Below are 25271 nucleotides of genomic sequence, written 5' to 3' on the forward strand. Positions count from 1 at the left end.
GAGCCTGACTGATACAGAAGCTCTGCCCATGGTAGACATGAGGGAGCCTAGGCTAATGGAGATTGATCTCAACACATGCTTCTGTGAGCCTCATGGAAGAAAAAGAGGGTGTAGTGATTAATTCACTAGCTCTTTACAGCTCCCTCCTGGAATGGACAGATTTCTGCTCAAGTTTAAATGGACAAGATAAGTCATAAGTCCACATCTCTCTTCAAAGAAAGAAGAAAAGTATAGTTACCATTTTCTTGGAAAAGAAGGTGAAGTAGGTCACTTATGACTCCATTGACCCTTACGACTACCAAACTAAACATAAGCAAAGGCATGAGAACAATGAGAATGTACAGATGGTTGGAGATTAATGACTATCCAGTGTGAGGGGAGCTTCACATGTATCTAGGATTAGACAGAAACATCTGTGGGGTGAGGTCAGTGAGGGCTATCATGTCATACAAAATTTGTGTAATACTTTTTTTTCTTAGAATTGAAAGGAAGGCATAGAAAAAAATCTGAAAATGAGACAGGATCATGTCTATATTTTAGAATACTAAGATTCAACCATCATATCCTGAGTATAGATTATTTAATGAAGGGAGATTATAAAAAACTGTTTACATACAAACTTGGAAATATAACACACTAGGCTTATTATCTCAGCATCTGGAATGTATATTTGACTAAGATAATAAATTATATGCTTTTCTATATTGGGCAGAGGTTTCTATTACATGAATCAAGGCAATTAATTAGACCGATTAAGTCGTTAGTTTACTCAATTAGCACTGACATAATCACAGTCTCAGAGGAAAAAAAAAGATTGTTTGCAGTAGAAATATATTTTAAAATGTCCTTTAATCAGAATAATTATGTGGAAATATTCTATCAGAAATATATATGTAGGTGGCTCAGTTGGTTGAGGTCCAACTTCAGCTCAGGTCATGATCTCATGGTTCGTGAGTTCCAGCCCCAAGTCAAGCTCTGTGCTGATAGCTCAGTGCCTGGAGCCTGCTTTGGATTCTGTGTCTCCCTCTCTCTCTGCCTCCCCCCCACCCCCGGTCCCCGTGCTCATGCTCTGTCTTCTCTCTCAAAAATAAAATAAACATCAAAAAATTAAAAAAAAAAAGAAATGTATATGTAAAGCAGCATCACATATCAGGTTTGAAATTTTCCAGATAATTAATAGCTCATAAAATTTTTATGTAAATCAATGGATATAAAATTAGAGTGGCCAAACACTGAAGAATTCTGAGATAAGAACAATAAATATATGATGCAGAAATAAAATAGCACAAAATTTCTCTATGTTTTGAATGTAATATAATTTAATTATTGACTCTCACATACATAACTAGAGTATCATCAATCACCATATATTTTTTCTAAGTCACCAAAACTAATTATAGTCAGTAATCTTTACTCACTGAGACTAATCACTATACTACATTAAAAATCAATCTATTATGTGGTGTCTTGAAGGTCTGTTGGGTGTAGTGATTTTTATGAACCTCAAAATTTTATGTTGATTTCCTGAATACTTTACACAGATGTATCGAATTGTTGTCCAGCTTCTCTCTTGTAAGCAGTAAAAACACTGGTGATTTGTATTTCATCTTTGTGCTAAGTAAACAGCTCTGTATTGAAAAAATGTTTCATGAAAATTGCCATTCAGATAATTTTTAAATTTGAATATTGAAAAAAGGGGAATAAACTGAATTACAACAGGAAAATGCTGGATGAACGCAGGAGTAGAGGGAAAGTGACTCATCTTTATTTCAAGGGCTTCTTTGCCCTTCCCTAAGACGTGTTTCTATTCAAAGATACGATGCTAAACACTTTAAGTTTCCCTTAGTTGATGCTTCTCCTAGAACTTGTAGGAATCAATTAAAATATAATATTTCATGATTTTAGAGATAAAAATACTCCGCAGATGACCTAACCGATTACCAATACAGAAGCTGAAAAGGACATTAAACAGCAAAGTTACATCATTAGTAGCAGAGTAGGATCTATGTTTCCTGTTTGACAGAAATCTTTCCACCAAATCTCAAGTAAACCGCAAATAAATATTTAATGTTTACTATTATATTTATAGTTGAAACAAATTTTATCTACCTAAAAGAGTAGCATATTTTTTAACAAATGATACTAGAACAACTGAGCATCATATGCAAAAAACAAGCAAAAGCAAACAAAAAAGAACATGCATCTGCTCATAGACCTTACAGTCTTTACAAAACTAACCCAAGGTGCTTCATAGACCTAAGTATGAAAGGTTAAACTACAAAACTTCTAGAATATAACATAGGAGAAAACCTGGATCGCCTTGGACATAGCAGTGACTTTTTAGATACAACACCAAAGGCACAATCCATGAAAAAAAAAATAACTGATAAGCTGAACATCATTAAAATTAAAAATTTCTGCAAAATTTTAGTGTCTTATAAAGCTTATGAAACAAAATTTGTGTCTTATTAAATAAACATACTCTTATGATCCAACAGTTGTGCTCTTTGGTATTTACCCAGAGTAGTTGAAGACATGTGTGCATGTAAAATCCTACACACGTTTATAGTAGCTTTATTCATAATTGCTAAAGCTTGGAGGCAACCAAGATGTCCATCACTAGGTGGATGGATACATAAACTGTGATCCATCTAGACAATGGAATATTATTCACTGCTAAAAAGAAATGAACTATAAAGCCATAAAAAGACATGAAGGAACATAAATGCATTATTATTTACTGAAAGAAGCTGATCTGAAAAGACTACGTACTATTAGAAGTCCAGCTATATGACATTCTGAAAAGGCAAATCTATGGAGATAGTAAAAAGATCAGTGGTTGCCAGAAGTTAGGGAGTGGGGAGGAATGAATAGGCAGAGCACAAAGGATTTTTAAGGCATTGAAAATACCTATGTGATACTATAATGACGGATCCATGCCATTATACATAGAATGTGCAACACTGAGAGTGAGTGGTAATGTATACTATGGACTTGAAATGGTGTGATGTGTCAATGTGTGGGTTCACTGATTGAAACAAATGAACCACTCTGGTGGGGGTTGATAATGGAGGAGGTTGTGCATGTGTTGGGGGAAAATCACGGGCATATGGAAAATCTCCACTCTTTCTGTTTAATTTTGCTGTGAACTTATAAGTGCTCTAAAAAAATACGGTCTTTAAAAAAAAGAATAGGTTAATAAACACCCATATATTCCTCCTTCAACTAGAATCACTAATTGTTGCCATTTGCCATATTTGCCTTTTTCTCTCTCTTTTATATTTTCTCTCTTACTCCCTTTCCATCTCTCCTTTTCTCTCTCTCTCTCTTTTACACACACACCCGATTCCTTTACCGAACCATTTCAACCCAGCTGTTGCATCATGCATCTCCAAAGAACAAGGGTATTCACCTGCATGACTAGTTTACTTGTATCAGGCTCAAGAAATCTAAATTTTCTATCATAATATCATCTAACATACAGTCTATATTTCTATTTCTCCTATTGGCCCAATGATGTCTTCACTCTTTTAAATCCAGGAGCCAGTCAAAAATCACACATATGTTTATCAAGTCTCTTTAGCCTCATTGATTCACTTTATAGGTTCAAAAAAACTTTTCTTTATATTAAGAGGCCTGGATAGTTTGGTTTATAGAATTATATTTGTCTTAATTTGTCTGAATGTTTCCTCCTAATTAGAATAATTTTCCTCAAGAACATTGCACACATGATATTGTGTCCTTCTTAGTACAAACTCATTTTGTTTCATAATTGGTAATGCTAATATGTGATAACGTTTTTAAGGGTGGTATGCTCCAGATTTCTCCATTGTAGAGGTTCTTTTTTCTTTTTGCAATTATTAAGTAATCAGTACACTGAGTATCTTGTTTCCTATATCTTTATATATAAACATATTATATATGTTTATATAATTATATAATTATTAAATATATATGTGTTATATTTTGCAGTGTAATTTATCATTGACTGTATTATTTAATTTTAATAAACGTCTCATAAATATTTATGTTTATATCAATCTTAGAGATTTAAAGAACATTTTGTGTAAATGCACACAGTTAATAAACAATGAGATTGATGCTAGAATTTAGCTCTAGTTTTTCTTATATTGTTCCCTTTTTGGGATACACGGTCATGTTTGGACAGTGTCTAACAATATATAGGCCAACCAAGATTTCAGAGTTTCTTAAAAACCAACAGTGACCATCTGAAATGAAGAGATCTAAGCATCTTATTTCATTTCCTTTGGCACTGGGCCTTTGGTGCATTTTGCTTAATGTGTTCGTTCTTCATTAACTTCCTTTTTACTCAGAGCTCGTTACAGTAAAAAACTCATCATATGGCATGGTGAGAAAGGTAGACTGGAGCTTCTTTGTGTGATATCACTGAAGAATACATTTTCCTTAAAGTGTAGAGAAAACAAAATAGCACAAATGACAATAACAAATTAGTGGTTTCTTCTTAGCGTAGAGCCAATGTAAAGTTTTCAATCTATGAGTCATTGTTTGGGTAGAATCCTTTCTAAATGAATTGCATCTAAAATCTTGATTCTTTTGTGAGAGATGGTAGAAAGAGCTTGTCAGTCACCTGAATTTCAAATTCTGGTTCTTTCCAATATTGCCCATATGAACTTGGTCAAGTTAATGTCCTATTTTGTGGCCCCCGAATTGTACTTTCCAAAGCTATTGTGAGATTAAAATATTTAATAATTGTAAGGGTTTTTAAAAGGTGTCATGCACACAGTAAACATAAAAGGTGGATGAGAGACAGAATAGTGATCAAGAGTCAGGGCTCTGAAGCTAGAGAAAGTGGGATATGACTCATGGCCTCACCCTTACTACTGCAATGTAGACATTGAATTTTGAATATTAAAATACTGAGTTTTTAATGTTTATTTTTGAGACAGAAAGAGAGACAGAGAGAGAGAGACAGATAGACAGACAGAGCTCGAGAAGAAGAGAGGCAGAGAGAGAGGAAGACACAGAATCTGAAGCCAGCTCCAAGCTCTGAGCTGTCAGCACAGAGCCAGTTACATGACTCAAACTCAGGAATGGTGAGATCATGACCTGAGTTGAAGTTGTACACTTAACTGACTGACCCACCCAGGTGCCCCTAAAATACTGATGTTTAATCACCCTGTTGTGTTTTTTTCAGCCTGCCTCATCAAAGTTTGAACCTGGACACTTTGTGACTCAAGGCAGTAAGAAGTCGGTTGTGGACTTTTTTGGGTAAGTAAATACACGGAAGTTGGGAATCATGAAGAGAGAGGGGCTTTCTAAATGTATTTTGCCTCTCAGGAAGCAGGCATATCCTTGGTATTCTCAGTCTACTGAAGCCTACTCTGGTGGTCTGGGTCATTCATACTCATTTCTACTGTAGGAACCCTGGGCAGAACATGATTTGAACTGATGAGAAGTTGTATCTTTGTTTTTCACACTTATTTTTAGTGTGTATATGTGTGTACAAACATACACGCACACAAGCACACAGAAATAATGTGTTTTCCTGGGAGTATTGCCTTAGATCCCATTGAAAGTATAATGAAATATATAGTATAAATACATGATTACCTTTCTAAAACCCCTGAAATCTGAATTCTGGAACACATCCGGCCCCATGCATTTTTAATGGAGGTGTGACTACAGGTGTTAAGGCTCCAGCATTTTCCATTTCCCCCTCGTGACAGCCTGGCATATGGCTTGACAAACAGGCAAATATGAAGGAGACTTAAGGCAGATGTTTCCCATTTAAACTCTTTAAAGTGAAGACCTCATGAACTGACCTGGCTCTGTGACTTTTTGACCCAACACTGGTTAGCAGACAGAGATCTAGAATTTATCTACCAAGAGAGCTTCATGCTCTGGACTACAGACAGAAATCCATGTATTGTTTGAGGAGTGATAGAGTAGTGAGCCATAGATTCTGGCTGGTAAATGTGCCTGAGTGGGTCACTACAGAAAGAGGACAGATAGACCTGTAACATTCTGAGTCAGAGCCCTAATGAGGGTTATAGCCAAACTTCAAACCACAGTGCCAGTTGAGTACTGCCAGAGCTCAAAGGGCAGATCTGTGCTCATTAATTGCAAATTCTATTATCAGATACCAGCAGAGCACTCAGGGACCAGGAGACCTAGGGACATAACCATGGAGATGGTAAAAACCAAAGGGCTCTATTTAGATATCTCAGCAACCCCTTCCTGTGACTGGGATGACTTTGAACATCAAGGGTATCTTAAACTCAGTGAACCACAAATTCTACTTTAAAGATATTTTAGCAAGATGGAATAGAAAAAAAAAACAACCTTGATTTCAAACAGTCATTTCATTTTTTTTTTTACTTTATATGGTTGTACTATATAATCTCATCATACATTCATCCTATTATATACATACATGTTAAAACACTTGTAAATAAGCTCCCTTCCGATTTGGTTTTATATGTAAACTATTATAAGACAATTTTTAAAAATTAAATAACTTCTAGATATATGGAAACATACCTAAATAAAAACGTATTTTATTTTCATAAAATAGTAATGAATTAGAATTTTAGTTTAAGATCATTTATAGTTTCAAAAGCCTTTACATTTTTCCAAAGAATTTAATATATTCCTACTGAACATTTCATTAAAAATGCCACAGACAGAATATGAGTTTTTCTAAGTATGACTTCTATCATTTTACTAAAATCAGTAAAAATAATTTTGTGCTTGGAAGGTTACTGCATTTCATCTCCCTCTCTGTAGAAATAGAATGAGAAAAAAGCAATAATAAGAGATGATAGCTTCAAATGTTAAAAAATAAAAAGTCATTTCCAATTGCACGCCCATTATCAGCCACAGAAAATGCGGGACTGAAGTAGGAGACATGGTGCGTAGCGTTCTGAAAGCACCATAATTTTAGAGATGGATCAATGAAAAAGAAAAAAAAATACATCATTTGAAAATGCTGTAGTATTAAAAAGGCTTGGGAGAAAATGAGGTTGCAGTTTGAACAAAATTATACATTTACAAAAGAGGGAAGAAATTAGTTATTGTCTCAGCATCACCATAAAGAGTACAGAAAAACTATACAAAACCCTTTTGTAACTAATAACTTGAAAATTAACGAGTCCTAGATCTTCAATTTACTTTTGATGAATAAACTTTATTTGAATTAAGAGAAGAAAGCATTTAAGTATAAGAAACAGAGAAACATTTTCAACAATTTTAGAACATATCTAGGTTATATCGTAAAGAAACAGCACCACCAACAAAATACTCCTAAAAGGATCTTTGGTAATAGTGTCTAGTTGGGAACCATCGTATCTTTACAGGAAATACCTGGGGCACTGGGTTGATTGGTGTGCCTACACACCATATTCATGTTCACTCAGCCTGTGAATGTGATCTTATATGGATATGGTTAGTTAAGTGACTATATAAGAGGAAAATTTGGACAGAAAACACAGACACAGAGGGAAATGGGCAAGGTGACAACAGAGGCAGTGGTTGAAGGGACTCAGTGAGGGGTGTCAAGAATTTCCAGCAACTTCCAGAAGCTAGGAAGAGTCATGGGACAAATTTTCCTTAGAACCTTCAGAAGGAGCATGACCCTAAGAAATTAATATATTTATCCAAAACAACAACAATTTTTTATATAAATAATGAAATTGACACCTAACTAATGCATTTTCTATCTTGCTCCCATCACTGATCCTTTATATATTTTTTAAGCTAACAAGTATTTGTTTGTTGTTTATACCTTCAAAAAGTGTTTTGATTTTGATGGCATGTTAGGTGAAATCTTTACTCATTATTCTGGCACAGATTCATTTATTCATTACATCAAAATTCATTTACTGAGTATCTAATGTGTACTATATTCCAAATCTCACTTTTGATTTCTCTGAAAGTCTGGACCTTCTCATTTGTGATAAAGCTTCAAAAATCACCTGGCTAAATCGATAGTGTATTAACTGTCCAAAGCATTTTCTTGAGTTCATTTTTTAAAAATTCTATTACTCCATTTTAGAAGAGAATGACAAGGTTTTTCCAGGAACTTGTCATTTAATGCATAGAAAATATTCCAAATATTCTTCTGGATCACTTGCTGGCTTAGTTTCATTGTACAGAGGTACCATATGATCACCATCTCAGATGACTAATATTGCCATTGTAAATGTCTGCTCCTGAGGTCCTATGGACCTGTGAATATTGTTCCAACTTATGGCCTAGATATGGGTATATTTGATAAATAAACAACTGAGAACTTTTAGGAGTATCTAATGTTAGAACTGTGGTAGAAGTGCCTGTTTTGTCCTATAATAACATGTTACCCACTTTGTTCTCATATGCATTTGGACCCCTGCCTACAGCAATAATTGTGCCTGGATCCACTTATAAATGCTGAAATTAAAATGCTCTGCCACTTCCAACCATGTTTATTTGAAACCAGTGTGACATTTGACTACAGACATGAAGAGGGAAACAAATTAAGATTTATTTTTTATCCATTAAATATTAGGGCTATATAGGCCATTTTGTGTTCCTTAATTTTTTCATAGCATATGTGAATTAGGTACTATTAGCTCTATTTCACTGATGAGTTTGGGATTAAATTTGTATTCTAACATTAAAACATTGCTCTTTTGTCTAGCAAAGAGTGGATGCAGGATTAAAAAGAGAGATGGCTAATGTCTGGGAAAAAGACAAGAGCCCCGAATAAGGGTCCTTGCTCCGTATTTATTCAGATCAGAAGGCTTGTGAACGTGATGGGCATGTACAAAGAGACAAAGAAACTAGGAACATTAACTTGTGGATGTGAGACGGAAAGGGGATTTTGAAGATATACAGTGTTTGGGGTTTAGGTCAATATAAAACAAATTCCAGGTGCCGGGCAGGTGGGTGGATGGCAGACAGGAGATGCCGTGCCTGTTTATCTTTGCCAGCCTAGGGGATGAGACAGACAGGGGGAATAAACTCAGGGTTAACAAGACACCTTTTCTTTTGTTAACCATCTCTGCTTTGGGCTGCTTTGCCTACAGTGCAGCATTCCAAAGTCCAATTCACCAATTTTTACCTGCCCTGGCCCTATTCTCCTATGAAAGCAGATTTCTGCTATAGTACTAAACTTGGGGTGCTTTCACCCTGAATATCTAATCTTGTTATTCCTATTAATTGGGCATCTTTGCACAAATTCTATTTCAGGCCTTTGCCTCTCTCTCTCTCTCTCTCTCTCTCTCTATTTTTGGGGGTTCAGCACCCTCTCCTTATTTGGGGGTGCCTTTGCACCTCCCTATTCTTGGCACCTTTGTGCCTCCCAATTCTTGGAGTGCCAATCTGGTTACCCAAACTCGGGTGTGAGCATTTTATGACTTTGTGTTTCTTTGTGCCTTGTTAACCCATTGGTGTAGGCCCGGGCTTACACCTAAGCTTCCAAGATTCCCAAGCTTATCTGCCACAAGGTAGCACTTCAGATTTGTATAAAACAGAATGCCTATTTCATGAGATCCTGGTTTCTCCAAATTAGTTCCCAAACCTGGTGAGGCATTGTTGTTCCATCTTTTTCAGTTTGCCATTTACATTATTTTTAATATTATTGCTAGCATCAATATAATAGACACTTCTTGAATACCTACTAAGTGTAATTCATGGAAGAACAAGGATTCCTCACTACTGAGCCTTCATTCAAATCACAGTTTAAATGCCAAGCAACATAACAAACCAAACAATAAAGGCATATCAGTCCTTGTATTAGTTTTCTATAGCTGCTGTAATTAAACCACCACAACCTTGGTTGTTTAAAGAACGCATTATTTTCTTACAGTTCTGAAGATCAGGAGTCTGAAATTAGTTTCACTGGTCCAAGGCTTAGCATCGCACTGGAGGCTCTAGGGGAGAATCCATTCCCTTGCACTTTCTAGCATCTAGAGCTGCATTTGTTGACTTGTGGGACCCTTCCTTAACTTTTGAAGCCAGACTTTTAGCATCTTAGCATCTTGCCTTAGTCTGCACACTGGATGCTTCGTTTGTGCCAAGTCTCCTCCAAATTCCTTTTATAAAAACACTTGTGATTTCACTTAGGGCCCATTAAGATAATCCAGGATAATCTCTTCATCTTCAGATCTTTATTTTAATCACGATTATGAAGACTCTTTTGCCATATGAGGCAATATTCACCGTTTGGATGATTAGGATGTGGGTCTCTTCAGGGCCATTAATCAGTTTACCACAGTGCTGAAAGCCACAATCTAAATTTACCTATTTAGTATTTTTTAGCTGTATCTTCTACTTTCCAGTACCATCTAGATGACTCAATCAGTCACTTTGAGTTCACATATTACTAAATATACTGGTACCAAATATTTGCAAATTAATATGTCACCTTTCCCAAGAAACATATCCATTTTATTAGTTGACTAGATAACTTGATTCCTTACACCACTGATATGACTCTAAAAGCAAGAATATCAGGAATCACATCCAGGTAATTGAGTCCTTGCTGTTATTTTCAAGCTGTGTTGTTCTTGGGCTATATGATTTTTTAAAAAATAAACATATCTTCTTTTAGTGGAGAATGGCTAATGAAGTTATTTCCTAATATTCACTTAAATAGGCATAATCTTGAATCACTGAATATTGCTGAGAATTCCAAGTTTGCAGTAGGGAAAATCATTGATAACTTGCTAAGATCTTTGATGACAGACAATAACAAAGTTTCAGGGTTTGCAAACCATCATACAAAGCATTATATCTGAGAAGATAAAACTATAGAACCTAAATATCCAGGAATCATGAAAATAAACAGATCATAAACAAGGAGAAAACGCCAAAAATTAAAACATAAAATATGCTTTGTATATATTTAGAAATATTAGTAACTTTAATAAGATTGCCATTGAAACAGGGTGAAATTCAAACTAAATGGCTGATATAATCTCATGTTGAAGGACTTGGAATTTTAGCTTTTCCCTTTAGTTCTGACCAGTTCTTTTGATCCTGTGTAAGCAGCATGTGCCCTAGGCTACTTCTGGAATTGTTTGAACTTGACCACCATGAATGCCACAGGGGCTGATGAGGAAGGGAAGCTCTTTAAAAATTTACAAGGTGACGTGAGTTGTAGCAGCTCTTTATTTAAGATGAATGGAAAATTTTAAATTTAATTGCTTTCTCAGGAAACTAACTTTTGGGATGGCAATCGCAGCAAATCAGAGGTTGGTGTTACTGGATGCCACTTAACCAGTGAAACTTCAATGTCGGTCCCTCTTTTCACTGAAAGTTCAAAAACTGCTGGCAAATTTGTGTTTCAAGTATTTTGACAACTTTTTAAATGTTTGAAGTAACACAGGTGGCTTATGCAACAGAGGGATACCTGTGTTATTGTGGACATTCTTAATAAGCTTGAATATAAGAAGTTTATATTAGGTGATAGTTTCCTAAACTATCCTACATTTGGCCTGCATTTGTAAAAGCAACACCACCCTTCTTACAACATTATCATCTGAGAAATATTTTGGCTATCACAAATACTATCCTGAAAGTAATAATTCTATAAGCACTAACTGCTCTGAAAATTTAGCAAGTAATCTGGAAATTATCATCCAATCACAAACTTCCACAATAAAAATGTACTATGGGAAAAGTATAGAACAAGGTACAACAGTTATAGAACAAAGTACTACCATGGATTACCTTGTTGCAGGACACAAAGGGGTGGTATTCATATATATATGTATATATATATATATATATATACACACACATATACATATATACATATATATGTGAGTATATATATATAATTTTATATATGAATATGTATATATATATAATTTTTAAAGAATTATTACAACTAGCATGTGGTTCTTTTGTCATTTAGAATATAGATTTAAGAAATTGGCAAAGTTCTCTTTTCAAAGAAAAGTTATTTTTTAAATCTAATTGTGAAAATTAGTAAAGGAAACCTCCTTAAAAATGGAGTTTGGAATTCAAGCCCCACGTTGGGCTCTGTGCTGACAGCTTGGAGCCTGGAGCCTGCTTCAGATTCTGTGTCTCCCTGTCTCTGCCCCTTCCCACTCATGCTCTGTCTCTCTCTCTCTCTCAAAAATGAAAAAAATGTTAAAAAAAATAACAAAAAAATGGAGTTTGGAAGCCTTGAAGGGGGCACTCTCATGCACATACCATTGCTTGTAACCTAAATAACCAGCAGAAAGAAGACAAGAATTGTTTTGACAAGGAAGATCATTTTTTACACTGGAATTTTATCTCCTGCTTCTAAGAAAAAGAGGGAAGATCCCTCCCTACCCCAGCAACAACGCACTAACCACCGCTTGCAGCCAGTGAGAAGCCCCCATCACTTCAATGAAGCCCCCACCAACTCCCCAATTTCCTCCTGAAGCCTAACAAAAGCTGACTTTTCCTCTGTATCTTTGGGCTTGCCTGTGGTTTACCACAGTTTGCATGCCCCAAATTGTAATTCCTCTGCTATTCCAAAATAAACCCATTTTGCTGGTAAAATAACTGGCTGGTTTACTTTAAGGTCATCACTATGATTCCTTCTGCACTATCTCCTTTGATTTTTGATCCATGACAAGATTTTGAAACGTTTAAGTAGGAAATTTAATAAACAGATTTTCAGGGGATAAACTTTCCTTATACTAACGGGGTTAAAATTCTTCAGTCACCTGGAAATGAAAGACTAATCACTTAGGACGTAGGTAAAGCTGGCTTTTCATTAATGGAGAGAGAAATAGTCTGAAATACAAAAACACCCACCATGAAGATCAAGAAATCATCTCTTAATAAAGAACTGTAAGGATAAAATAGAGTTTTTCTGAAGCAAAAACTGTTGACTTCATTATTTCTACTGCTGGTTACACAGTTTGAGAATAAAGTGTGTTCTTTTGGACAATCAATATTAAAAAATAATAGCCTAGAAATGGTTATGCTACCAAAAGTAGAAACAGCAAGAAAAAATGTAGTGTTTTTCTCTGTGTCTTGCTTAGTTTTCATATCAGATGAGTAGATACACTAAGTCAAGTGGTGTGGACAAGACCGGCAGCCATCAAAGGGCACTGCTAAGGCTTGAAACTTAGACCTGCCCAGTATCTTATATTGCTTTTATAATAATCAAATATTCACATTTTATTTTAGGAATCCAACTTGGCAGTACGGTATAAATGAAACAATTCAATTGGCTATTTTCTTTAATAAATAAAAGGTGCCTCAGATTAATCCTCAGAGAATATGGCCAAAAAGGATTAAGGCTCCTCCCTTACTTCACGGTTATTATTGGTTGTATTTCTGTCTATGATAGAGAGAGCTCATAATCACATCTGCTACAACCCTAAGACTGTTCATTTTAAGGAATCTACAAACAAATTGCTCATATCTGTCACTTGGCAATTGGAAATGAATTCTTATAGAAGCTAATGCTTAAGTCACTGTATACAGATTATTACTGACATTAAATAGATTTTCATCTGCTTGTTCTCAGGGCTAAAAATGTCTAAGAAACATGTTCTTTCCATTTCTAAAGTGAAACTAGATAACCATATAGTATAACCATTATTAAATACAAATTCCAAAATGTGTAAGAACCTTTTTTTTTTCTTTCGATATCACCTCTTCTTTTCTGGCAATTAACACCCAAATTAGACTGTTATCACATTTACCAAGTTACTGTCATGATAAAAGTTTATTTTTACCTGTTTTTATTTTTCTTCACTTTGCTTTTTTATCTTTTATATCTATATACTCATATATATCTTATGTATACATATATACATATATATCTATATATCTTATATCTTTTATATCTAATATGTATTTTTAAATGAATAAAATAAACAGGAAAGAGAATAAGTAGCCTATCTGGTAGCCTTTGCCTGGTAGAGTTACATGATCCGATGAATTTGTTATAGATTGATTCATTTAACAGTTAATGTGTGCCTAGAATAACAACAGACTAGGCAGATGCATAGACAAATATGTTGGCTTTGCCCTTTAGAAAATTACAGTGGTGAGCTAGACATGAAGTTCATGATTTCTATGTGACAAGTGGTATTGTAATTGTATCCCAAAGATGTTCCAGGAGGAGAAACTTCCCAATCCAGTTTTGCAGGCATGGGGGATGGAAGAAGAAAAGAAGATGATGTATGGGTTGAGCTCTGAAGGACTGTAGTCAGGTATTAAATAGTTCAAAATATACCAAGACTATGTATGCAGACCAGAAGATGAGAAAAGATATGGCAAATTCAATATGACAGGAGTGTTGAGTGATTGGAGACAGAAGAGGCTGAGCATGTAAGGCAGCCACAGAGCACCTGGTATTAGGCTTACACTTTATCAGAAGGTGTTGGGGAGATTGATGCATTAGTCAGGATTCTGCAGAAAAACAGAAAATATAGATATGAATACTTATATCTATGTCTCTATACCTATTATCTCTATTATCTATCTATCTATCTATCATCTATTATCTATGTACATATGTATGTATGTATGTATGTATGTATGCATGCATGTATCTATCTATCCATCTATCTAATCTATCAAAATAGAGATAAAGAGAAAGCTGAAAACTCATGCAGGCAAGGTCTCTATGTTTAAATCTTGAAGAGAATTCCTTTTTCTTCGCAAAATCTGTCTTTCTTTTAAGGCCTTCAACCAACTGGATGAAGCCCACACACATTGCAGAAGGTAAAGTGCTTCACTCAAAATCTACCGATTTGAATGTTAATTACAACTTAAAAAAATGTTTTTACATCAACATCTAGAGTATTATTTTATCAAACAACTGAGCACTGTAGCCAAGCCAAGTTGACCCATAAATTAACCATTATAGGAGACACTGAAGTTTTAATCAGGAGAGAGACAAGGTGAGTTTTTTGTTCCAGAAATTAACTTTGAGGATGAACCCAGAGAAGAAAGAGCATATATGAAGATGGGAGGTATCTCCCTAGGAAGATGATGCATGAATACAGATGAGAGATGACACTGGATTGTTCCTGTTTTGATCAAGAGGACTATCTAGGAGTTTGAAGGATGTAAAGGAGGCAAGATTAACAAGAGTGGGTGAGGATTACATATTTGATGTAGAAGGTAACAAAAGGAAGGCATCAAGAATAACCACTATCCTTCCATAGTTAATTTGATTTTAAAATGGAAGCCTTTCTCTTCTTTCTTTGTCTTTAAAGCAAAGACAAACAAACCACTGCTAATTTCCAATTATAATTATCCCCCCAGAAATCTTAATCTGCAATATTCATCCTCTTCTGAATAGCGTTCTTCTGAAGTCTCTTCATTTTAATTCATTTGTTTTTCTTGGTGAATTAAAAAAAAATTTTTTTTTAATGTTTATTTATTTTTGAGAGAGAGAGAGAGAGAGAGAGCATGAGCAGGGGAGGGGCAGAGAGGGGAGACACAGAATGTGAAGCAGGCTCTAGGCTCTGAGCTGTCAGCATAGAGCCCAACATGGGGCTCGAACTCAGGAACTGTGAGATCATGGCCTGAGCCCAAACCAGATGCTTAACTCACTGAGCCACTCAGGTGCCTCAAGGCACCTGATTCTTGATTTCAGGTCATGTCATGATCTCATGGTTCATGGTTCCGAGCCCTGTGTCAGGCTCTGTGCTCACAGTGCTGAGCACAGCTTGAGATTCTGTCTCTCTCCCTCCCTCTGTCTCTCCCCAGCTCATTCTCTGTCTCTCTCTCTCTCTCTCTCTCTCTCTCTCTCGATAAATAAACAAACTTAAAGAGAGAGAGAGGGAGAGATAATTTTATCTTCTGTCAGGCAAAATATAATTTAACACCATAATGATACAACCTCCTCAGCATCATTAGGTTACTTGATAGAGGATATGATTAATGCTTATGTAGACTCATTAATTACAGGACTCTACTCAAAACAGTAGGAACAAAATCCTGTTCACTAGTAAACAGAATTGTAGTAATGACCTATCAGTTTAAGAACAGTGAATACTTAGAAATGTGATTTCACTTGATCTAGAGTAATACGTGATAACTCACTGACAAATTCAGAATGCTATTAGGTCAGTTGATACTGTGGCTTGGAGTAGTCTCATAGGAACTATATATTTGTCAAAATATTCATTAAAATAACTATAATTAATGAAGCAAAAAACATATCTAAAGCTAACTTTTGGAATGTAACTAACTACAATAATGTTAAGCAAGTGTTTTCACAGTTTAATCATATTTGGAGACTAGAGAAGTATCATTTTCATTTTAAAACTGTAATCATGCTAAAATTCGAGGAGTGTAATATTTTACATCTTTTACTGATGTTTAATACTAAACAAAGAGAGGCAAAAATATCTCTTAAATGTTAAAAATGAAGATTTAACCTATTCATAAAGACATACATGGAGATGAATAATTCATTTCAGACAGTCTGCTCTTTTCTTTTACTAATATTTAATAATACCAAGAATTGACATAAAGTCTCTTTAAAGATATAAATAATTGAAATAAGAATTTTTCATATTTGGGGTTCAGTATGGCCAAAAGACTGTGACTTTAAAACTCTAGGGCATATGGATCCTATGAGTTTAATCCTGAAAAATCAGTGTGCTTCTCCAACATTCGTTTCTAAATAAGAAAGTACAACTAAAGTTATACTCTATACTCTAAATAAGAAATATAGAAATAAGAAATATACTACAAATAAAAAAGTAAACCTTAGTGATTATTTTGAAAGTTTATTTATTTTTAAGAGAGAGAATGAGCAGGGGAGCAGCAGAGAGAGGGAGAGAGAGAGAATCCCAAGCAGGCTCCAAACTGCCGATGCAGAGCCCAGTGCGGGGCTTGAATTCATGAACCGTGAGATTATGACCTGAGCCGACACCACCAAGAGTAGGATGCTCAACCAACTGAGCCACCCAGGTGCCTCAGCCCTAGTGATTATTACCCAAGTGTTAAAATAAACAACTGATATCTATTTGAATAGGGGAAATCATTTAAAATCAAGTGTCACAATGGCAAATAAGAGTCTCTGGTAGACTAATGTTGATTATTGTACAAAAACATTTGACATAGATATTTAATGTTTCTCACAGTAAACTTCTGGAATGGGATTTTAATTTTCATTTTACAGTGGAATAAAGCTTGAGTGGTAAGGCATCCTAACAGTGTCCCACCACTCAGTGTGAAGACAAAGGAAACCTTAGGATATTTTCTACCAAACTGCTTTGACTTCATATTAAAGAGGAAATTTCAATAGAGTTGATTTTACACCCACAAAGAGCCAAGACATTTTTAGGCCAAATTTTAATTGTAGAAGAAGAGGTAGGGCAGAGTGAGCTGCTCTAACAGGTGAGGCAGCAAGTTCAGTGAAAAAGAAAATGTAAGCGTTGCCATTAATGGGAAAGAAAAGAAAGTTAAAAATACAAAAATTAGCTATGGAAACATTCCAATCATTTGTGCCTCTTCTTTTGAAATTAAAGACTTTAAGTCAGTAATTACAGCCTCATTCAAATAATTCTAATCTTTGATAACCTACTCTTAAGTAAAATTTATGATATTAAATGAATTCTCTTCTTTTTTTTATTTTTTTATTTATTTATTTTTTTTATTTTTGGGACAGAGAGAGACAGAGCATGAACGGGCGAGGGGCAGAGAGAGAGGGAGACACAGAATCGGAAACAGGCTCCAGGCTCTGAGCCATCAGCCCAGAGCCCGACGCGGGGCTCGAACTCACGGACCGCGAGATCGTGACCTGGCTGAAGTCGGACGCTTAACCGACTGCGCCACCCAGGCGCCCCAGAATTCTCTTCTTTAAGAAGCATCTGAAATTACAGGAACTGATCTGCTAATAATGTTAGGATGTTTTAGTATAAACAAATGTTGAGAAAAACTTGTCCTGAGACAAAAGTCTAGATTTAGAAAAAAAGATTCTTCCCCACCTATTTACAATGAGTATTTTGAAAGAAGCTCCAGGAAAGAAAGAAATCTTTTCTTTGCATACCTCTCTTTTGTATTTTGAAGTTTCCTGCATGGGAATAGCTCAATTGTCAGGAATGGCTTAGGATAACACATGACATACTAGAGATAATCAAATCACCTTGAATTTTTTTCTTTAAATGTTTTTAACATTTATTCATTTCTGAGAGACAGAGCAAGCGGGGTGGGGCAGAGAGAGAGGGAGACACAGAATCTGAAGCAGCCTCCAGGCTTTGAGCTGTCTGTCAGCACAGAGCCCGATGCAGGGCCCGAACCCATGAACCTTGAGATCATGACCTGAACCAAAGTCGGACGCTTGACCAACTGAGACATCTAGGTGCCCCTTGAATTTAATATACTTTCTGTCTGTGTTCCTTGATCAAGTTATTGGTCACTCTGTACTACAGATTATTAATTTACAATATGGAGTTTGGGATACATACCCTGACAGGTTGTTCTGAGTACTAAAAATAGACAAAGGGTATAAAAAGTCTTGATATGAGATCTGACTCATTCTAAGAGCTGAAAACGCAGAATGTGCTTTGGACTTGCCAAGAAAGTGGGAACATTAAAGTTGGCAGTCTGCCAGGACTGGGGTGGTCCTTTCAGTTGCTGCTCTCCTTTTCAAGGACTCTTACCCATTTTCTTCTTAGCAGATTCCTTATCTAAGAACCACATTTTCAAAATCACCTGGACTGTCTCGGCCCCACCTCACATCTAAGTAATTAGACTCTCTGGATCAAGGAGAAAGAACACAAAACGTTAAAGCTGGATATCAGATTTTGGTACTCATTTATGTCACTTTCTCAGATTTTAGGAAAGTTAATTAAATATTCAGAATCACTCACTCTACTCTTATATGTATTTTATCATTTCTAATGAGGGTTAACAAAGTATGTGATGGTGGTTGGTAAAGTATAAAATAATACAAAATTGAAATTCTCTTTATGGTTGAAAACTGCTATTATTGGTGTTAAACCAAAACGGAGGCTACTCTCCAGCAAACCACCTATAGTCACATAATCAAAAGTTAAACCATGCTGATTTCCCCTAAGGGCTAACTCTGAATTTAAACAAAATCTAAGCTTTCTTCATGTCCGTGTAATTTTGCAGCTTCCTCACCAATCAGCTACACATAAATAAGCTCAATCAGAGCTACTACCTTAATAGGAATGTAAGTATTTTGTAACCAATCACAATTGAAAACAATACACTTCCTCATTTGCTCTTTATAAACTGAGCTGTAACCTGCTGAGAGCCCAGCCTCTCATCACTTTCAGTTTTGAAGTCTCCCTGTTCTTAGAAAGTTTGTTTCCCGCTCAATAAAATATTCTTTTCAGGTAAATCTCTCTCAATTTTCTTTTGACATTGGGAAATCGATGTCTTCTTGAGTTTGACATATTTTAGGTTTTACCATCTTGTCCTCTCTGCTTTCCAGAGTTTAAGAAAGTGAATTTCCTATTTTGAGTTTGGCTACCCCACATGGTACAGACTGTATCTGTCTTCATCTAGAAGCAATGAAAATGGGAAAGTTACTCAGAATCATCCCCTCTTCCATGTTTTTACTCCCTTCAAGTGTCTGCCAGCTCTCCACTGCCTTCAGGCAATTTTTTGAAAAGCTCTTCAAGACTTTTTAATTGTTCTGTTTTGGAGACTGATATGCATGCAGTCTTAATAGTAGTGGCATGCTAGTAAAATCCTTATTCATTGAACTGGTTCCAGAGAAATTCTTTGATACTGGTTTTCTAAAACTGCCACAATTTAGGAAGGAAACTGGGGAGTCACGGCTGCATCTGCTTATCTGGAGACTAAATGTTGCTGCTACTACTATATTTAAAGGGAAATGTCTAGTCTGTCTCTCTGCGTCATTAGTTTAAAAATTTGAGATATTTGGATACAATATCCAGGACAGGGCATCCGGTAAACTGAGCCCAAGTTAGCGCTTACCAGATGCTAAGAAATTAAGTATCTGGAATGTTTGTCTCTCAATAAAACTCGTCTAGTGGGAAGTTTTCCTGCATCTAAACAGTAGCTTACATGCTGGGCACCCACAGGATTTCCAAATTTCTTCTACTAAACAAGAATAATATGGCTTTATTCATTTAAATGACCAATTAAAAATTATACAAGGTAAGGCCAAATTCTATTCTAAAGCAAACATTTTTTAACTGGAAGAAAAAAAATATGTTGATTATAAAAACTTGAGAAACGCAGAAAATTATTTTAAAAGGCAGAAATATAAATTATCTGTTAATATACCCTAATCACATGCATCCTTTACAAATAGAAAGTTTTTGGGGCATCCTGGGTGGCTCAGTTGGTTAAGCGTCTGACTTGGTTTTGGCTCAGGTCATGATCTCACAGTTTCATGAGTTCCAGCCCTGCATTGGGGTCTGCACTGGCAGCACGGAGCCTGCTTGGGATTCTCTCCCTCTCCCTCTATCTCTGCCCCTCCCTCACTGGTGCTGTCACTGTCTCTCTCAAAATAAATAAATAAACATTAAAAAATAATAAATTTAGAGAGTTTTCTTTGGCTGGTAACAGAAGGACACATTAAAGAGATTCAAAGTGTGAGAAAGATTTGGCATGAGAGGATATATCATTGCCGGCTTTTAAGAAGGTGGGGCTGAAACAGAAGGGACCCCAGAGCTATTCCTATGAGCTGAGGGTGATCCTTGGCCAACACCCCACAAGATAATGAGGATCTCACACTATAGGAAATAAATATCGAGGAAATTGATTCTGTTAAAACCTGAATGAATTTGGATTCAAATTCTTCCCTAGATCCTCCAGAGAAAATGCCAGTGCTGTCAACACTTTGATTTTGGCGTTTGAAACCCTAAGAAGAGAACATAGTTGCATTGCCAGGTGGGCTTGAGCGGTCTGAGGCTCTGCGACTTCAACCCAGCCCACCCAAAAGATGTCGCTGACAGCTCTTGGTCTCATCAGGAGAAAGAATTCAAGAGAAACACAGCACAGTGGATTAGCAGTACAAACAGGAAAGTTTATTAAAGGGAAAATAGCTCTTGGGAAGTGAGAACAGACGAGCTCAAGGGAGGGCTGTGCACTGGGGTTGGGTCTCGATGGTTCATTGACAGTTGTTAACAAGGCAATGGAATATTCATTACCTGAAACAAACATTTCTTAAAAGCAGGTGGTCTCTTCTAGGAATGTGGGTTACCTGCCTTTCCTTCCTTTTTTGGTCAGGAACTTCCGGCCTACTTTGTCACCCATTTTGGACCTATCTGGTTTGATCAACTTTCTTGTGGTTTCCTTTTGGAATGCTGCCAGGACAGGCCTCTGACTTTCTCATGGTTGGCCATGACTTCCTCCTTGCTGGTCTCCAGGCATCCTATTGGAACCTAACTAACCGTGCACTCCAACTGTTGAGCTTACTTCTGACCCACAGAACTGTGAGATAAGGAGCAGGTGTTTTAAACTGTTAAATCTGCGGTAATGTGTCACAGACAAATAGAAAACTAACACAGGAGACTTGCTTTACACAATGTTTTTCAAATTTTAACATTCATCAGAATCAACAATATCTTTATTTTATTCCAAAGCTCATATTATTTCCTCTTTGTCATTATACTGGTGAAGAATGGCATTTAAAAACAATGTAATTTATTGCGGTAGGTACAAATAAACTTCCTAGAAATACTCCACTAAGGCCAAGCTTTTTAAAAAAGGAACAATATTACATAACATGCTAACCATATGCTTTTTGAAAAATCGTATTTCAAATATAATTTATTTATTAATAATCTTGTATTTCTCATATCCTCCCTCTATAGATTCATAGATGAATAATTAGTAAGAAAGATTTATCATCATGCATCATTTAATGTCATCTCATTCATATTATTTTATAATTCTGAAGAAATTAAAAATGTAGAACTAAAACATAATGGAAAAGATAATAGAAATCCACTATTAATATCATGTAACCAAAGGTAGTGATATTTATTGTAACCCAACACTTCCTAGCTCCAAACCTATTTCAGATGTCCTGTGTCAAGTTTGATGAATTGGGAGATTAATATAATAGGATTCATATGGTCTATATCTGATCACCAAAACACCCTGGATACATTTTCCAGCTATATAACTACAGGCAAGCAATCTGTTTTATGCTTATTTCACTCAGTATGATATGGAAAATAACATTTGCCCACATGGAAAGTTTATTGTGAAGATCAAATTTATGATTGAATAATCTATCAACTGAATAATTAATGTAAAAATAAATTATTTGATGTCTACCACATGCTAGGTTTTGTGCTGGTCACGGGAGCTACAAAGAGAGCTATGACAACCATTCTTGAATGAGACACTGAAATGTGCACAGATATGCATATCTTATTTCAGGAGGCTCATGGTCTATTATGAGGGCACAACAAGGGTCATCTCTTCCAGCCTTGGGAGATTCGGTAAAGCTTTCTGAAGTAATTCTTGAACTAAATTTTAATTACTGAATAAAACTTAGTGAGGCAAACATCCAGTGATAAATTATAGCAAGATATTTGTGGGGAACATAAGCATTTCACTATTGCCATCCTAAAATGTGAGAAAGGAAGCAGTGTTTGGTGAGGTGCAAACAATAGGTGTAACTTTAAATTATTTTTACAATACCTTCCAAAGCTTTTAAAGTGACATACTTAACTCAATATATTTTCTTACACAAAATAAGGAAATAGAACTGTGGGAAAAGATAGGTACAAAGAATTTTAATATAACAAATATATTAAAATTTGGAAAGGTATACTTAGATATCTTAAACCATTGAGTACAGTACACTAATATGGGAATATTGAAATGTTTTCAAAAATATTTAGCAGGATTGGAAAGTGCTCACAATTATAATGTTAATATTAAGATGTAGACAAGAGGGACACCTGGGTGGCTCATTTGGTTGAGCAACCAACTCTTGATTTTGGCTCAGGTCATGATCCCACAGTTATAAGATCCAGCCCTACATCCATGCCCCTGTGTGGAGCCTGTTTGGGATTCTGTCTCTGTCTCTGTCTCTGTCTCTGTCTCTCTCTGCCCCTCCCTTGCTCATTCAAGTGTGCATGCTTTCCTCTAAGGAGGATAGTAATTAAAAAAAAATGTTTATTTATGGCTAGCAAAATTCTCATAAAGAGAAGCATCTAAATGCTCACTGTTTTGCCTGGCAGAATATTTTTTTTTTTTATGAGCAAACATAATACTAACCATGTGTTTTATATCTAGTAAATGGGATTACAGATGTCTAGATCTTCTTCCCATTTCTTGCCTTGTTAAAACATCTGTAATTGTAAGAAAATTTTAGAAAAAAAATCAAGAATAAAAATATAATCAAAGAGAAATTAGACTAATGAATATAAAGTGCCTAAGACTGGTTAACATGAGCTATGAGCGCAAGGAAGAAAGAGCTAATTAGTTTTTGGTAACTTAATTCAAGTTTAATGATCTTAAAAGCTTCTAGATTATTGGATTAATATTATAGCAACATGAAAATGATGTCAACTGGGAGTGCATATCATGTACTATAATAATCCTTCAATGTAATTCTAAACATTTAAGCATTTCATGCAAAAATAGGAAATTACTATTCTAAAATTTGAACATACTAAAATATTACATTTAGGACAGGGATATAGGAGGTGAAATAAAATTATTTTTAGTCCATTATTCAAAACACAGTGACTGGTAAAATTACTCAAGACATGTTTATTCAGTTAATTGGTGAATGAATGAATGTATGCATCATTTGGGGGACAAACAAAACAAAACAAAAACAAAATTAAAGAGAAAAAATAAAAAAAATACAAGCTGAGATAAAAAAATGCTAAATTAATGTAACATTATTTAACTGGTTGACTATATTTTAATACAGCAGGAAGAATCAATTATAAAAATCTACAAGGTAGAGAATCTAGCTAGCACTTAAAGTATAATGTTAGGCATTGGGTTTATGGATGAGTGGACTAAATAGAAAGTTATTTAGGAAGGACTAGGCTTAGGACTTCATTAAATTAGACAGATCTGGGATTTGTTACAATTTTCACACTATATTATTCACTCCCATTACAGAAAAGCTATTTCCACATGGAAAAGAAGCAGATGCTCCAAGGGAAAAGTGATATCTACCACAGAAAATGTTTGATAAATAGTTGGCTCTTCTCACTTCTTCACTATCACCATGTCAACGAAATTTACAGTTAAAAATATAATTGCAGGCTATGGAAAGAAAACATAGGCTATAATGATCCACTAATCCTTGACACATACAACTTCCCAGGCTATCTTGAGGCTGTTTCCTCTCCAGTACCAAACAGTCACAGTTGAAGAGTAAGACAACCATAAAGCTCATAGAAGGAAAGCCAACATGATATAAATCACTTTGGAAAACCCTAAGACCAATGATGACAGACTCTGGACAGCATTTTTTAAAAACAGAAGCTGATGATAATAAATTGGGACATGTTGCTAATGCAGTCAAGAGCAAAACAAAGAGAATAATAGAAGATTTTAAGGGTCAAAGGTTTTTTACTTCCCATTTCTAATCTAAAGTTGATAAGAGTAAGTTTATTTGCAAAATGTGCAATGCCTACAAATTTAAAAAGACCTGTTTTGGCACATTTTCTATACCTAAAAAAGTGTCATTATATTTGCTTATTATTGCACTCCTACAAAAACAGGAAACATCAAGATTTGTTGTGTTCTGTCTTAAATTCTTAAAATAAATCTTAAGCAGTTTTGCTATTATACAATCCTATAGTTTATTTTCTTATTTTGCTATTTTCCTTCCACTGGCTGAATTTCTATAATCTCTGGTGTTTTTTTTTCTTCCTTTTAATAACTCAACTTGCTATCATTGATTATGTTTTCTTTCTTTCTTTAAAGCTTACAAAAATGTGTGACACCTGGAGATCTGTGTTCACAATCCATAGGTATTACTTGGTTTTTATTGTTTGGACTCTGAGGTTACGGGTCTATTTGAATGTTCACAATCTATCATAAAATGTGGTTTCATAAAAATCTATGTAGAAACATCATGGTAGGTTTCCATAACTTACCTTAAATAAATTTTAATTTGAGGAGACTTATGATTTATTAAAGACCACATCACCAATATTGTACTAACACCTTCAGGGCTATAGAATGTTGAATCTGGGAATTGCTATGTGTATTATTACATGATTTTAGATAGAGTTCAAAGAGTTTAATGTTATTTCTCCTTTTTCAGTACTCACTTCTGAAAAGACTGTGTTGATTTTAAACTTTAACTAGCTGCAAACATAAGATGTTTTGCAAGCTCAAAG

The 25271-nt window shown here is 35.3% G+C and overlaps 1 long non-coding RNA gene across 1 annotated transcript in view; it reads left to right on the forward strand.

Moving 5' to 3' along the window:
• Positions 1–5173: 5173 nt before the first annotated feature.
• The window catches only part of LOC121016140 (uncharacterized), a 41466-nt gene continuing 21368 nt past the window's right edge, over positions 5174–25271 (forward strand). The window contains exon 1 of the long non-coding RNA XR_005784126.1: positions 5174–5250. This is a non-coding gene — a long non-coding RNA (uncharacterized LOC121016140). The remainder of the gene's footprint in view (positions 5251–25271) is intronic.

Source organism: Herpailurus yagouaroundi, unplaced genomic scaffold, assembly GCF_014898765.1.
Source record: "Herpailurus yagouaroundi ecotype Mexico unplaced genomic scaffold, PumYag 209, whole genome shotgun sequence".
NCBI classification, from domain to species: Eukaryota; Metazoa; Chordata; class Mammalia; order Carnivora; family Felidae; genus Herpailurus; species Herpailurus yagouaroundi.